Raw genomic sequence first — 13,463 nt, 5'->3', positions numbered from 1 at the left:
CCTTTTTTTTCTTTGTTGCATAAATGGTCTCCTAACATCTGCATGCCACAACGTAATTCTCACAAGGAGAGCAATCACTATCTAATCCCTAATCTGTATAAATTATACAGAAGACACTAACCTCGTCACGTCCAGATGCAACAGTCTTGGAAGATAGATTCAAGCAAAGCACTGCGGACTGCTGTAGGCGGAAGTTCTTTGTACTCAAACTGAGGGGTCCGTCTGATAGTCTGCATTCTTCAAATACGATTGGCAAAATCAGCTGCTAGCCATACCTGCCGCTGCGGTTGAACGCGCAGTGTCGTACGGAACTGAATGCCCGCTGAGAAATCTCGCTTTGACGAAACCAACCGAGGCACGTCAAATGAGGTCTGTGTACCGCGATATATTGGTCGTTGTTCCAAAAGATATAAATAAAGAGGACTTGGAAATACACACACTACACTAACGCTGTGAAACAGCGCACTGTATCCCGAAAGTCGTCGTAGCTCGTAGCCTCGTAGCTAATTCTTCTTTCCACGGAAGTCGCTAATTGGATTATCGCAGTCATAAAACAGGTCGCAGATTTCGAACTATATACATACTTTTTATTTCCAGACATTGTGACAACACTATATCGGTGTAAAAATGTTTGGTTCCTGCTGAAAGTTGCTGTTGTACTGCTCGATCACGTGACGGCATTCTGCGCGCTGATTGCATGGGCGATTGACGTCATCCCATTGGGATGACCAGATGAGTTTTCTATGTATGCGTACCTTTTCTTGGTTTGACGCTAGGTGTGCCGGCGTTGGCGTGAACCGCGATGTTCAAAATTCGAGTTTACAAAAACTACGAGGTGTTGAAACATGCATTTTCGTATGTGAAGTTGTTTTTGTGTATTCTATCGGTAGCCACTGCGGAAAAGTCTCTCCAGCTTCTGGTCAGAGACCCTTTAAATTCTTGATTCCTCAGCCAAGTGACGAAAACACCTCCCTGTCCAAAGTATCACTATTTGTCGTGGTAAAAGCTCTTGAGCAAGTAATAGGCAGATCCTATCAAGCAAAGAAGCTGAGTTACTGTGCAACCTTCAAACTTGCATCCACGGATCTCAGTGATAGGTCCACGGGACGTCTTTGCTGACGTGTTTGGGACCAAGGCGCTTTTTTGAGTAGGTAGTGCAGTTTTATGTATTGCACTGCTGCTGCTTGCACCAGAATGTTGAACGGACCCTTTTTCTGTGAGCGCACTTTCACATTTCAGGTAGAAAGCAACAGTGCAATAGCTAGCAATTAATATTTATCGAGTACGCTTAATACAAAATGTCACTTTCAACGGTATCCTATCACAGCTGGCTGGCTGGCTTGCTTGCATGTACTTTTTTATATTTGTATTAGTACACTCTATGAAAAAAATGTTGAAAATGGGTAGAAATGCCACACTCCTTCCCGACCTACTTTTTATCTCCCCGTCGTAGGTCGGAGCACTGCATTTCTGCCCCTCCACTGACCTGTCTCCCTTTTAGGGGTCAGTAATTTTTAGAGACAGAGCGAAGGATAATGGTGGAAGTGAACAGTTGCATGTGGTTAGGTGTATTTCGCTTCCCTCTCACTGCCTTTTCCCTCTTTTTCTTTCCTGTTTTGGGTATGTTGGGGACACCGTCACTTTTGCCCTTCAGGAATCCGGACGAAACATGCAGCAATGTTAGGATATAGTATATATAAAGAAAATTGAATACATTATTTCGATGTTAGTCTGTATCAATACCTTCATGCTAGGAAGGTAGAGCATGCCCTTTAGATCGAGGAGTTACAGCTCTTGCGTCTTAGGTAATATTTAGAAATGAATTTTTGTCATGATTATTATATTGAACTTTGATGCAGAAAAAACGGGCCATTCTGAAGAAAGTCTATGTAGTGAATTTCTTGGACACGGTACTAGCAACGAAAAGTATAGAACAGTTAAACCGATACTATTTTCTTCATTATTGATGTATCATAGCATACCGACTGCAAGAAATATACATATTGTCTGAAGAAAGGGAAAAGAAGCCATTAAAGCTGCAAAACTGGGCTCCACACACCGCTTACAAAACACCTTCACCCATCCATTCCCCGACACGAACATACTGAGAGTATATTTGCTGTGTCATCGAACGCGTTTCGCCTGTGACTGCATTGCATCCATTATGGCTACCGAAACACCGAGAGCACGTGCAGTAACAAAACATTTGGGGACGACCAACTTCGTCGTCTTCTAATGGGACAACTCTTATAGGTGCGATTACAAATTTTCGTCATTACCAAAGCGAAAACCTAGTCTCGCACCCTTTGGCTGTTTATCTCCGAGCTGCACGTGACAGGAAGCGAGCAACTTCCTCTTCCTCGTCAAAAGGGTACCCTCTCCACTACGATAGCTTTTTGAATCGCGCTTACGACGCCGTCGTACGCGCGTCACAGGATACGACGTCTTAGCGCATCTTAGCGTAACTTACAATCGCGTTTGTGAATCCGACCCCAGATGCTTCTGGAAGCATCGCTCGCTAATCAGCATGGCGTGTCGTGGATCTCAGCCCGTCGCTCGACGCCTCGCCGTCCGTTGTTACTGTTCCGCGTGGTCGCTTCAAAGATGATACGTGGCTATATAGGAGGATGGCGTCCAGTGCAGACCATGATCTTCTTCAGGAGGATTTGCTCGCCGTTGTCCCGATGGTGTAACACTTGGTTCATGTCTCTCAACATGACTAAGTGCAAGGTCATGTCCCTCTCACGTTCACCTTCACATGTCTCTTCATCTTATCAGTTAGACACCTCCCAGCTGTTATGAGTTCACACCTATAAATACCTTATGCCTCCATTTAGATTCAACAATGCGTTGGTCCCTGCATATTGATAAGATTGTGTCTGAGGCAAACAGGACCCCGGGATATCTTCGCCGCCATCTTGTACTTGCTCCGGCTCACATCAAACTCCTATCTTATCGAGGATTCGTACTACTCAAATTAGAATACGCCTCTGTTTTTTGGTATATACACCAGAAGTATTTGATACAAGCCCTGGAATCAGTTCAGAATAGGGCCGCACGCTTCATCACCTCCAATTACTCATTGCATTGTAGCGTCTCGGGACTAAAACAAGGCCTTGGCATGGACCATCTCACATTCGAACGGTCTCCCGTCTGTGTCTTTTTCATAAGTATTCTATAAGAGAAACACTCGTGATCGTCTTTTCCCCCCTGCGGAATATGTCTCTTCACGTCACGAGCACGCTCACAAGATTAGAATCCCACAATGCCATACTAATTCTTTCATGTACTCCTTCATTCCTGAAACAATTCGGGACTGGAATCACCTGCCGGAGTCACTCGTTTTCATACAAGACCCTGCCTGCTTTAAGGCTGCCATCCACAAACATTACGTCTATATCTCATGATCGCTCCAGCGTCACTTTTCGTCACCTCTTCTTTATTTTATTTTCTCCCCTCGACCGTCTTTTCCTTTTGTATTCATCCAATGTCATTTCTAAGTGAGTACTGGGCATCTTTTCTGTTGTATATTGGTTGTAGATCTGTTGAAATATTTTTTGCTGTTTATGTGTTGTTGTTGTTGTTGTTGTTGTTGTTATTATCATCATCATCATCATCATCATCATCATCATCATGTAATATTATTATTATTTGCATGTTTGGCCTGCTTGTTGTTTTCCTGGTTTATCTCTTGCCCCTCCGTTGTCTAATACCCCCTTCGGGGTCCTCAACGTATGGAAATAAATAAATAAATAAATAAATAAATAAAGAGAACTCCGACGACAACTAGTGCACATTGCTCATGTGACAAGAATGAGTTGTGCCATTTTTCATAGCCTGGCAGTGCATTTTTTAGAAGTATTAGTTTTTCCTTTTTTCTTTTTCTTTTCTTTTTTTTGTGTGTGTGTGTTGCGGAAATTGTCTTAGGAATGGGAATGGAATGGTCTGGGTGCCCCGGTGCAGTTTTTGTTTCAAAGTGCTGGTTTCTGCCCTCGCACCCTTTGCACCGCACCTGCACACGGTCAAGAGTGAAATAGCCTTGTGTTTGTGCCTTTTCCGTGCTTGGTAATGTCAATCTCCTCTAGCGCTGCTGGACTTGCCAGTATGTTTACCGGTCGTTTTATTGAAGGAATTAACGGAATGGAATTGGAATGCTAAGCCATTCAATGGGTCGGAACCGACCATACCTTTTCATTCCGAGGAATTTAAAGAAATTGAGTTATCGCAAATCTCCATTCCTGTGAATGGAATAAGAACGGAATGGGAGACCGCATTCCGCAACTCTGGACGTGACATTTTGGGTGTGATCAATGTGACGTCAAGTGAGTGTAAACACTGGTATTGCGTGTTTTAGTTAACCCCTAGGCCTTGTCCCTTTTCCCATTACCATCATAGACATTGGCAAACTGTAGGAACTGCTAGACAATTGCTTGTCATCGCAAGCCCCTTGTCAAATCCGCATTTTCCTTTTCGTAGGTGCCCTAGACAAAACGCTGCATCAAATTGTTTTTTATAGGTCTACAGGAATTGTTTCTAGAAATGAAAATTGTCCGAAGGTAGTGTATTCGAATAATGGACATGCAGTGACCAGCTTCATAGCGTGCTTCTTGCTAATGATATATGCAATATTTTCACATAAAAAGGAGTCCGAACTGACAGCAGAAGAGATTCTGGTAATTTGAACAAAATAACTAGTCAGACACAGTACAACATACGAAAGCGCTCCCGGGTGTTTTATTATATATTTGCTGTTGAGAATTGAATAGCAGAAGGTAAACTGAGAGAAACCTAAGCAGCTCCGTACTTTGAAAACGTCCGAGTTTCTGCAGAAAAGAGAACGGATGACACCGCTGAGCAGAATTAATCTATGTGAAATGTGCGCAAAGGGGCATGCATGTTTACATCGTGTGTAGCAAAAGACCTGCTATAAGTAGTGCAGTGAAAATCATGCTGAGAATATATGCAGGCAAATCCGAAATTAAAGGCGCACGATGTACTGGGCAAAACAATTATATTCGACAGATCATAGACCATCTGTCAGGGAAGGAAGTACATCATTTCCAACTGTTCGTTTTAAATGTCATGCGGAATATCGTGCGAAACCCACTTGAATTTCGTGCGGCGAAGCCATGGTAACGTCGTTTCTTCTGCTTTTCTTCTTGCTTAGTTATCTTCTGTTTTTACTTTGGTTCTTTCGTCGTCCCCGAGCTTCAGAACATTCTTACGCGAAAAGTTCCTCGACCTCGCTTTTAATGACCGCCACTGTGAGACTAGGATCTTCCGCGGGCTCCAACCCCTGCAGCTCCTTTGCTCTCTGGAATTTTTCCTCTCTTTCTCCAGAACGCCTTCCAGGCGAATTCTGCGACATTTCTGCTCAAAAGCACCCATGACACATACTAACGGCCGTCTTCCTCCATGCTGGCTGCTTTCCCCTCTGTCCGTCTGTAATCATTTCTGCACTGCGCATAGATAGGTTTTGATTGAAATCGCTAATGCGATATGAACAATTAACAAATAAGTTTTCATTTTCTTCTTTTACTCAGCATTATATCTTACAGATACTTTTCTTCGTCTGTAGTGGGTGCAAGAGATTTCATGTTTTACTATTTTACAAGGAATGGTACTCCAAAATCGTTGCAAGTCGAGGCAAAATACCTGTCACACTAAATACCTCCATCAATACCGAATCTATATCGTCATAGGATAAATTTTCATTATTTTCCGCCAATTTAAAATTTTGTCGTGGGACTTAGTCTCTCACTGCCCAACCCGGAAGTTAAAAGTGCTCAGAACCACCTGGTTGTGAACTGCAAGGTTTTTCCACAATAACCCGAAAGCGCTTAAAGATACGAAGAAGGATCCAGAGGAAGATCTTTTTAGAAATCTCATGACGCATCTTTTGATTGTGGTCTCAACTTTATTGGACAAGTTGGTGAATTTATGTGAATTTTTATAGCAGAAAACTCCGAAAAATGCTGAAAAATAGAAAATTGGCCCCAGAATGAAGAGAAAGGTGTCAAAATGAAGAGGTCCCTTCGTACTTTCTTTGCATCAAAGAACCGTATGTCTCCCGGTTATGAGGAGCCTACAGGACGCTTGCAAAGTGAATGTACTTGTTGCTGATCCGTTTTCCAGAAAGTTTGTTAGAAAAATTTTGAGATACGGGTTTTTACCCCTGAGAATGAAAGTTGTATAACGTCGAGTGCTATCGAATGGCACGTGTCTCGAACGCGTAACACAAATTGTTGACTGTCTACAACGTATTTAAGCGCAAAAAAGAAAAATTCGTAGAAAATAAACGGTGCAGATTACGCCTAAACTAAAAAAGTACTTTTTAGTTATTGCCCCAATAGTTCTGCTGACTGTATCATCACGCTATTTTCACCAGTGCTTTTTCCGAAAACTCGGTTTCAAAAAAGTCGATTTTCAGACTTCTCACTTTTGGCAAAAGTAAGACACCCCCGAAACTTAAAAAAAAAAAAAAAAAAAAAAAAAAAAAAAAAAAAAAAAAAAACTGTGTGCCCCTTTAAACCCTTGCTGAGTCCCTTACCGACTCATCCCCTTTCTTGTGATTATTATTATTCCTTTGGTTAGCGGCAATTTGACATCTTTCGCCTCTGCGCTAAGCCGTCGCGCTCTCGCCGTCTTTCCCACGCTCCTCGCTACCTGCTCCAATAGTTTGTTTGTTTATTTTTCCCTCCGTCCGACTACGTCCAAAAACCGCAACGTCGTACAGCCGCGTTCTCCAAAAATTGGACTCCACGCCGCCTCTACATGCGATTTCCGCTACGCGCCGCTTCTCTCTTTCTTGCTATCGTCGTTGCTAGTATTCTCGTCACTAACATGACAGCTGTTATCATTGCACGTAACCATGCAGTAGCCCCACAAACGAGGCGCGAGGTGCTCCGTTTATTTCTCCGCCGAAATACCAACGTAATAGCGCGCAGGGTACAACCAAATGCGCAAGGCGTTGGTTCGAGTACCGTGGCTGGCTAACCTTTTCACTGGCATCCTTCTCTGTTCAAGAAAAGCGCGTTCAACTGCGCTTCGTCCGCCAGCGCACGATACAATTCGTGCAGTTAAGCATGCCCTCTCGCCATCGGCCATACCATGCTGAATACGCCGGTTCTCGTCCGATCACCGAAGCTAAGCAGCATTGGGCTCGGTCAGTACTTGGGAGGGAGACCACCTGGGAACACCGAGTGCTGATGGCATCCTTTTCTCTTTTCTTTTTTTTTCCTAGTCATTCACTGTGTCCGCATGATTTTCGCTGCCTGCAACAGTGCCTCCTGTTATTCTTTCTCTCTCTTCCTTTAATTTCCACTATTGTTTTCGCACTCCGCGCGCCATTGGCGCGAGCGCAACGGTTTGCAGTTTCGTGCGCATTGTGTTTGTGTATTTATTTATTTATGTGTTGGTTGGTTGGTTGGTTGCTTGCTTGCTTGCTTGTTTGTATTCTGTTTTTTTTTTTTTTTTTTTTGTATCACTCCCGCTTGTCTGCTAATTTATTTGTGTCGCTCCCTCTTTATTACTATTATTATTATTATTCTGCCGTGGCGTCGCACCACACGAAAGAAAAGAGAGCACAGCAGTAAATAAATAAATAAATACATACATACATGCGTACGTACGCAAACGAATAAAGAAAAAAGCAAAGAGTCAGGCGCGCACAGACAGAGACACACACACACAAGAGCATTTTGGGTTTTTTCTACATGTCACGCAAGAACGCTCCGCCCCTGCGGAAAGCATTTGGGGTGGCCCTGAAAAGGGCCTTTGGTTGTTCTGGGTGGTGGTCGAACCGCAGCTTACTTGGAGCTCGTGTACTTGGTGACGGCCTTGGTACCTTCGGACACGGCGTGCTTGGCCAGCTCGCCGGGCAGCAGCAGGCGCACGGCGGTCTGTATCTCCCTACTGGTGATGGTCGACCGCTTGTTGTAGTGCGCCAGGCGCGAGGACTCGGCAGCGATGCGCTCGAAGATGTCGTTCACGAAGCTGTTCATGATGGACATGGCCTTGCTGGAAACGCCCGTGTCGGGATGTACCTGCTTCAGGACTTTGTAGATGTAGATGCTGAAGCTCTCCTTCCTCCTGCGCTTCTTCTTCTTCTTGTCCGTGGCACGGACGTTCTTCTGCGCCTTGCCGCCATTTCAGGTGTTTATCAGGCTTTAGAGCAATAGTGCTCATATGCCTACACTCATCATTAATGGGGGGGCCCAGGTGACGTTGGGCCACAGGTCTCTTTTCATTCCTGCAAAATAGAACTCGAGGAAGAGGCTTTAGTGATCGTCGTACGCTCCAGAAAAACATGTCATTCAAACACGCATTTACACAATGGGCAAAGCCACATTTTCCATGCATACTTCATTCATTCACACATTCATTCATGGCTATTTGGTTTTGTTATCGCCCCTGGAAAGAAAAAGAGAATGAACTAAAAAGAAAAAAAATTGTCATTCGCTGGCTGGCTGTGTGCTTTACGCCGCGACAGTCGCCCCTCATTCACTGGCTTGCGAAGCGTTATGCCTCCGCAGCGGCCACTCTTTCATGCCAGAAAAATTATAAAAGAATAAAAAGCACACATTTGCTGGCTTATGTGAAATTATTCCGCGACAGGGGCCACTCTTTCATACTTCTACAGGGGCTTAAAACCATTGCCTAGTATGCATTCATGGTGGCTTTTCAGCCACCTTTCTCATTTGCTGGCTTGCGTGCGTTATGCCGCGGTAGGGGCCACTCTTTCATACATGCATCCGCGCATCATTCATGCTGGAGTGATATACGACATAATTCACCAGTTTTCCTGTTGTTTTGACCTGTTTTTGTGTACGTTTTCTTGTTTCAAGTTATTTCTTTTTGGCTACCCACTGCGTAATTTCAGCAGTGGGTTGTGATTATGATGTGATGAGTAGTGATTTCATGAGAGGTGATTAATGACTTGTGACGGTGATGGGTTAAAAGTGAGTAAAGATGAGATAATTAAAAATATAAAGGTTATGAGTATAATGGTGTGACAATGATATGTGAAAGCATGACAGATGAAGGTGAATGATTATGTCCGCGAAAAAAAAGGATAAGAAGCCGTTGCCCGAGGGAAGCCAAAATAACCAAAAAAGAAATGGCCGGCATAACGGAAAAATAGAAAAGAAAAAGAGAAGAAAAAGAGAAGAACACGCTGCCCAAAAGGTGCCAAAATAACCATAAAGTAAACGGCGGGCGTAGCGTGTGACGGACCCTTTGAGTTGCCAAAAGGACTAAAAATAATGTGGCAGGGTACGTAAACTTTTGTAAAAGAACGCGATGTGGTGGTAGTTAAAAGGTTAAATAACAAAAGTTAAATTAAAACTTGATAAAAATTTCGTCGTTGCGCAGGTCCAATAGAAGTGCTGGGTTCATCCATTTATTTGTAAATTCTGAACTTTGCATTTTTCTTTTTTCTCTTTTCAGTACCCATTTAATCGACCTGCTGATCATGGCAAGAAATCCGGCTGTATCTGGTGGGCTGCCTCCGTGCGCAACACCACATCTCATCAACCATGTCTGGTATGATATTTCCACCAAGAGCAATATAATTTGCCTCTTTTTACAGGCGCTGCCTGGTACATCGTCGAGGTAGCGTATCATTCCGTAATTCAAGTTTCCGATACTTAATGTGTTTTTAACTTTTTCTTTTATAGGTCTCATGAAGGAGCACGTTGAGAAGAAATGCTGGAGAGACTCCTTTCCTCCACAGAGGTTACATCTATTTACGGTATGTTTCACGTTACGATGGTAGTTTAAACGTGGCAAGATACCGTGGGCGAAACGCCACGCAAACGTTTTCCTATTTCCGTCCAGGAATTCGGCGTTTATGTTAAGCCAGTTAGGACTTCTTCCAAATATCGGTTCTCTAACCTGGAAGTCCTTTTTAGCTTCGAGAATCTTTAATATCTCCTTTGATGTCAGATTTCGAACGTCGTCTCCGGGTTTACTTTTCTTCAGCTGCTTACATACCTTTACCACATCACTGTAAAACTGCCTTACACTCGCTGCTCGTGGCTTCGTGTTATCTACTTTTCCTTCTATTGTGATTAATCCGGCGCCAAAGGAATATCGCGAAAAATTTCTTATCATAGGGCTGTCGCATTCGATGGCCTTGAGGGCCCATTTAACATGTTTGGTTTGCGTTAGGAGTTCAAGTTCACCTATGTTGTAACCTCCGTTCTCTTTACTTTTTTTCATCCAGTCTCTGGCTACTGGTTCGACGCGGCTTCCCCAAATGTATGGGAAGATCAGTTTGTCGATTCTTTTGATATCATCTTTATCTGGTTTCAGCACATCGGCAACATACTGCAGTTTTGATAAGAGATGCACTCGAGCCATCTGTATTCTTGCAAACATTGAACACTTTATCTTCTCTAGCCGGTCAATCGTTGTTTTCATCTTATTTATTTTCGTGCTCCAGTTTTGTTTGGAAGGGCCTTCGCCATTGAAAGTTATTCCCAACACTTTGACCTCCTTTTTTACCGGCAAACCGTATATACTATTTTGGTTGACGCGCTTCGAACCAAACAGAAGAATTTCGCTCTTATCTTTATTTATTCGTGCACCACTTATCTGTTGGTATATTTCGCAGGCGTGCAAGATTTTTGCGACGTGCTCAACATTGTCAACAAGCACCGTTACATCATCGGCAAACGCCAGCACTGGTGTTATCATACCTACTGAAGGTAAGTGTATCCCAGGTGTTAATCTTTTTATTAGTTGTATAAAGGGTTCCATAGAGATGATAAATAATGCTGCTGATAAAGGGCAACCCTGCCTCACTCCTCTTTTTATTCCAAACGGTTTCGTGTTAAACCCGTTAACTGTTACTACGCCTTCACAGCCTTCATACAAGGTGCGCACCTTTTCAACCAGGTGATCATCGAAGTTCGCTTCTTTTAGACAATGAAACAAGTAAGAGTGATCAACTCTGTCGAACGCCTTCTCGCTATCAATGGTGACCAATGCACCCGGGTTGTTTGACTTGTTTACCCAGTGCATAATATCTGTTAATGTTATTAGGTTTAACTGCGCAGAGCGAAATTGTATATTGGCACCCTGCGTGTCGCTAACTACGTCTACCAACGAGTCCTGTATCCTATTTGCTAAGGCTTTTGTTATTATTTTATAGTCTGTGTTCAGTAGGGACACTGGTCTCCAAGCTCTGATATCTGTTTTCTTTTCAGTGTTCTTACATATTAGCGTGATACGGCTTCTTTTGAAAGAGTCCGGTAAGTGTTTTTTGTCAAATGCTTCATTTATCATTTTTGTGAATGGTTTCGAAATTAAGTTCCAAAATCGTTTATAGAAGATCGGGGTCAATCCGTCTTCACCGGGTGTCTTTTTTTCGTTTAACTGCATTAGTGCATTTTTTAATTCCTCTTCTGAAAAACGACCCCCATCTGTGCTCTTTGCCTTCCCCGCGAAGGTAATATGTTCGTCGATTAATCGTGTACTTTCCTTTCCGTAAAGTGATGCATAGAATTTTTCCACGTAGTCTTCTATTCTCTCCTGGGTTTTATATTCGTCTCCATTACGGTGGTCAGTAAGGCTAAGTATTTCTTCCTTACATTCCCCTAGGCTTTTATTTACCAGCCATTTACTTGCCCAGTTCTCGAATTCCCACTTTTCTGCTTTCAGCCGTAGTCTTACACTGTCCCATCTCTTTTTTATCAGGCCTCTATGTTTTAATTTTAACCGTTGTATCGCTTCTTCAAATCCCGGACCAGTGTTCTGTGACATACTTAATAGCGCTATTGCGTCGGCAACCCTTCTAATTTCCAGCCTTCTCTCCTTTGCTAATGCCTTGCCCCATTTTTTACAGATTTTTGCCACCTCTTTTTTTAAGTCGTCCCAGCTTCGTGGCGACAAGTCCTCCCTTAGTCTTTCTGACAAGAGGATCTTAATCTCACCACTTACTCTTTCCTCTTGTAGCAATGTGGGGTTCAGCTTCCATGTGCCTTTCCCGCGTATCTGTCTGCTATCTTTTAAGCAGCACGAGACTATAGCATGGTCTGATAGGGGTGTAAATTCCACTTTCATAGATTTAAGGTTTTCAAGAACGTTCTCGCTAACGTATATTTTGTCTAATCGTGCCTGGTAGCTTGAGCTTCTCCAGGTCATTTTGGGTCTGCCTGGGTGAGTCTTATGCCAGCCATCAATGAGATTACATCTGTTTTTAAATTCTATGAACCTCCTTGCCCCGTAAGTGATCTGTCTATCTCTGGGTGGATTTCTGTCTGCGATTTCGTTCTCCACACAATTAAAATCACCTAATACTATTAGCTTCCGGGTATCATTGACGTAGTCATCTAGGTTTTCAAAGAAATCTGTTTGCTCGTGGCTTCTCACTGGGGCGTATACATTCATAATCTTAATGCCCGTTTTAAGTTTTACTGATAGGATTCTTCCACTGTAGTCTCTTTCCATTCCTATCATCAACTGCTTAGTACTTCCGAACAGTAATATGGCTGTCCCACCTTGTTTGCCATTCGAGAAACTCCATGCGCTCTTAACGTTAAAAGTCTCGTCGAAGTTTTTTATATATTCTACGCTATTTACATACGTTTCCTGAAGTGCCAAGATATCAATTTTATTTTCTTTCGCTATTTCTATCGCCTCGTTTTGTTTTTCCTTTTGGCGAAAACCCCTAACGTTCCACGTAGCTATTTTCAAAGAGCTGTCGTTCAGCGCCATGAAAAAGAGTAAAAGAATTCTAATCATAGGCGTGACTGACATGTTAAAGTAAAGAAGTTTTGTCTTTTTTTTTCCTTATAAGGTATCTTGTAAGTAATCACCTTCATTGTCTCCAACCAGCGTATCAGCTGACGTGTCCCACGCCAGGCTTTGGTAGCTATCATCGTTTGAATCGCTCGTGTTTGCTTCCATCTGTTCCCGCGTTGTTTGTGTAATCTCCTCGTTATCAGTAGATTGGTCTGAACTTCCTCCTGCCTTTTCTGCTTTTTTCTTAAACTGTTTAGCTGCCGGTGACTTATCATCACTTTCTGATTCTGTTTCGCTTGATAGCTGGGGCATGTTTTGATGACTTTCAATGAAAGCAATTGTTGCTTCTATTGATGACTTTTGTTTTGTTCCCTTTTGTTTCTTTCTGCGTACTCTTTTCCTCTTGGGTTTTGGTGCCTCCTGATTATTAGCTTGTTCCCCCGGGGCAGTTTCGCTCTCTTCATTTGTTATACCTCTAATTGGCTCAACCTCACGCTCTACCCTTGTAGTTAGGGCATTGCTCGCATGTGCTGCATCGCCTGCAGTACCCAGAGATGCTTTCTCAAAAGTAAACTGCACTGTAGGTAAGTCAAGCGGTTCTTCAGTGCTTACTGACCCACTTCGGGGTTCTTTCACTGGTAGCTGTCCCTCTTGTATATCAAGTGGTATAACAGGTATTTCTCTCTTTTTCCTATTCATCTTTGTTGAACAATTCG

General features: G+C 43.1%; 1 non-coding gene across 1 annotated transcript; it reads left to right on the top strand.

Moving 5' to 3' along the window:
- The first annotated feature begins 7,095 nt into the window (after window positions 1–7,095).
- LOC135379806 (5S ribosomal RNA) lies at window positions 7,096–7,214 on the top strand. Its single transcript, XR_010419261.1, has one exon. It is a non-coding gene; the product is annotated as a 5S ribosomal RNA (ribosomal RNA).
- Window positions 7,215–13,463: the final 6,249 nt, after the last annotated feature.

This window comes from Ornithodoros turicata, chromosome 1 (assembly GCF_037126465.1).
Source record: "Ornithodoros turicata isolate Travis chromosome 1, ASM3712646v1, whole genome shotgun sequence".
NCBI lineage: Eukaryota > Metazoa > Arthropoda > Arachnida > Ixodida > Argasidae > Ornithodoros > Ornithodoros turicata.
Note: the sequence above shows the minus strand (reverse complement) of the source record. Positions and strands in the feature narration are given on the sequence as shown.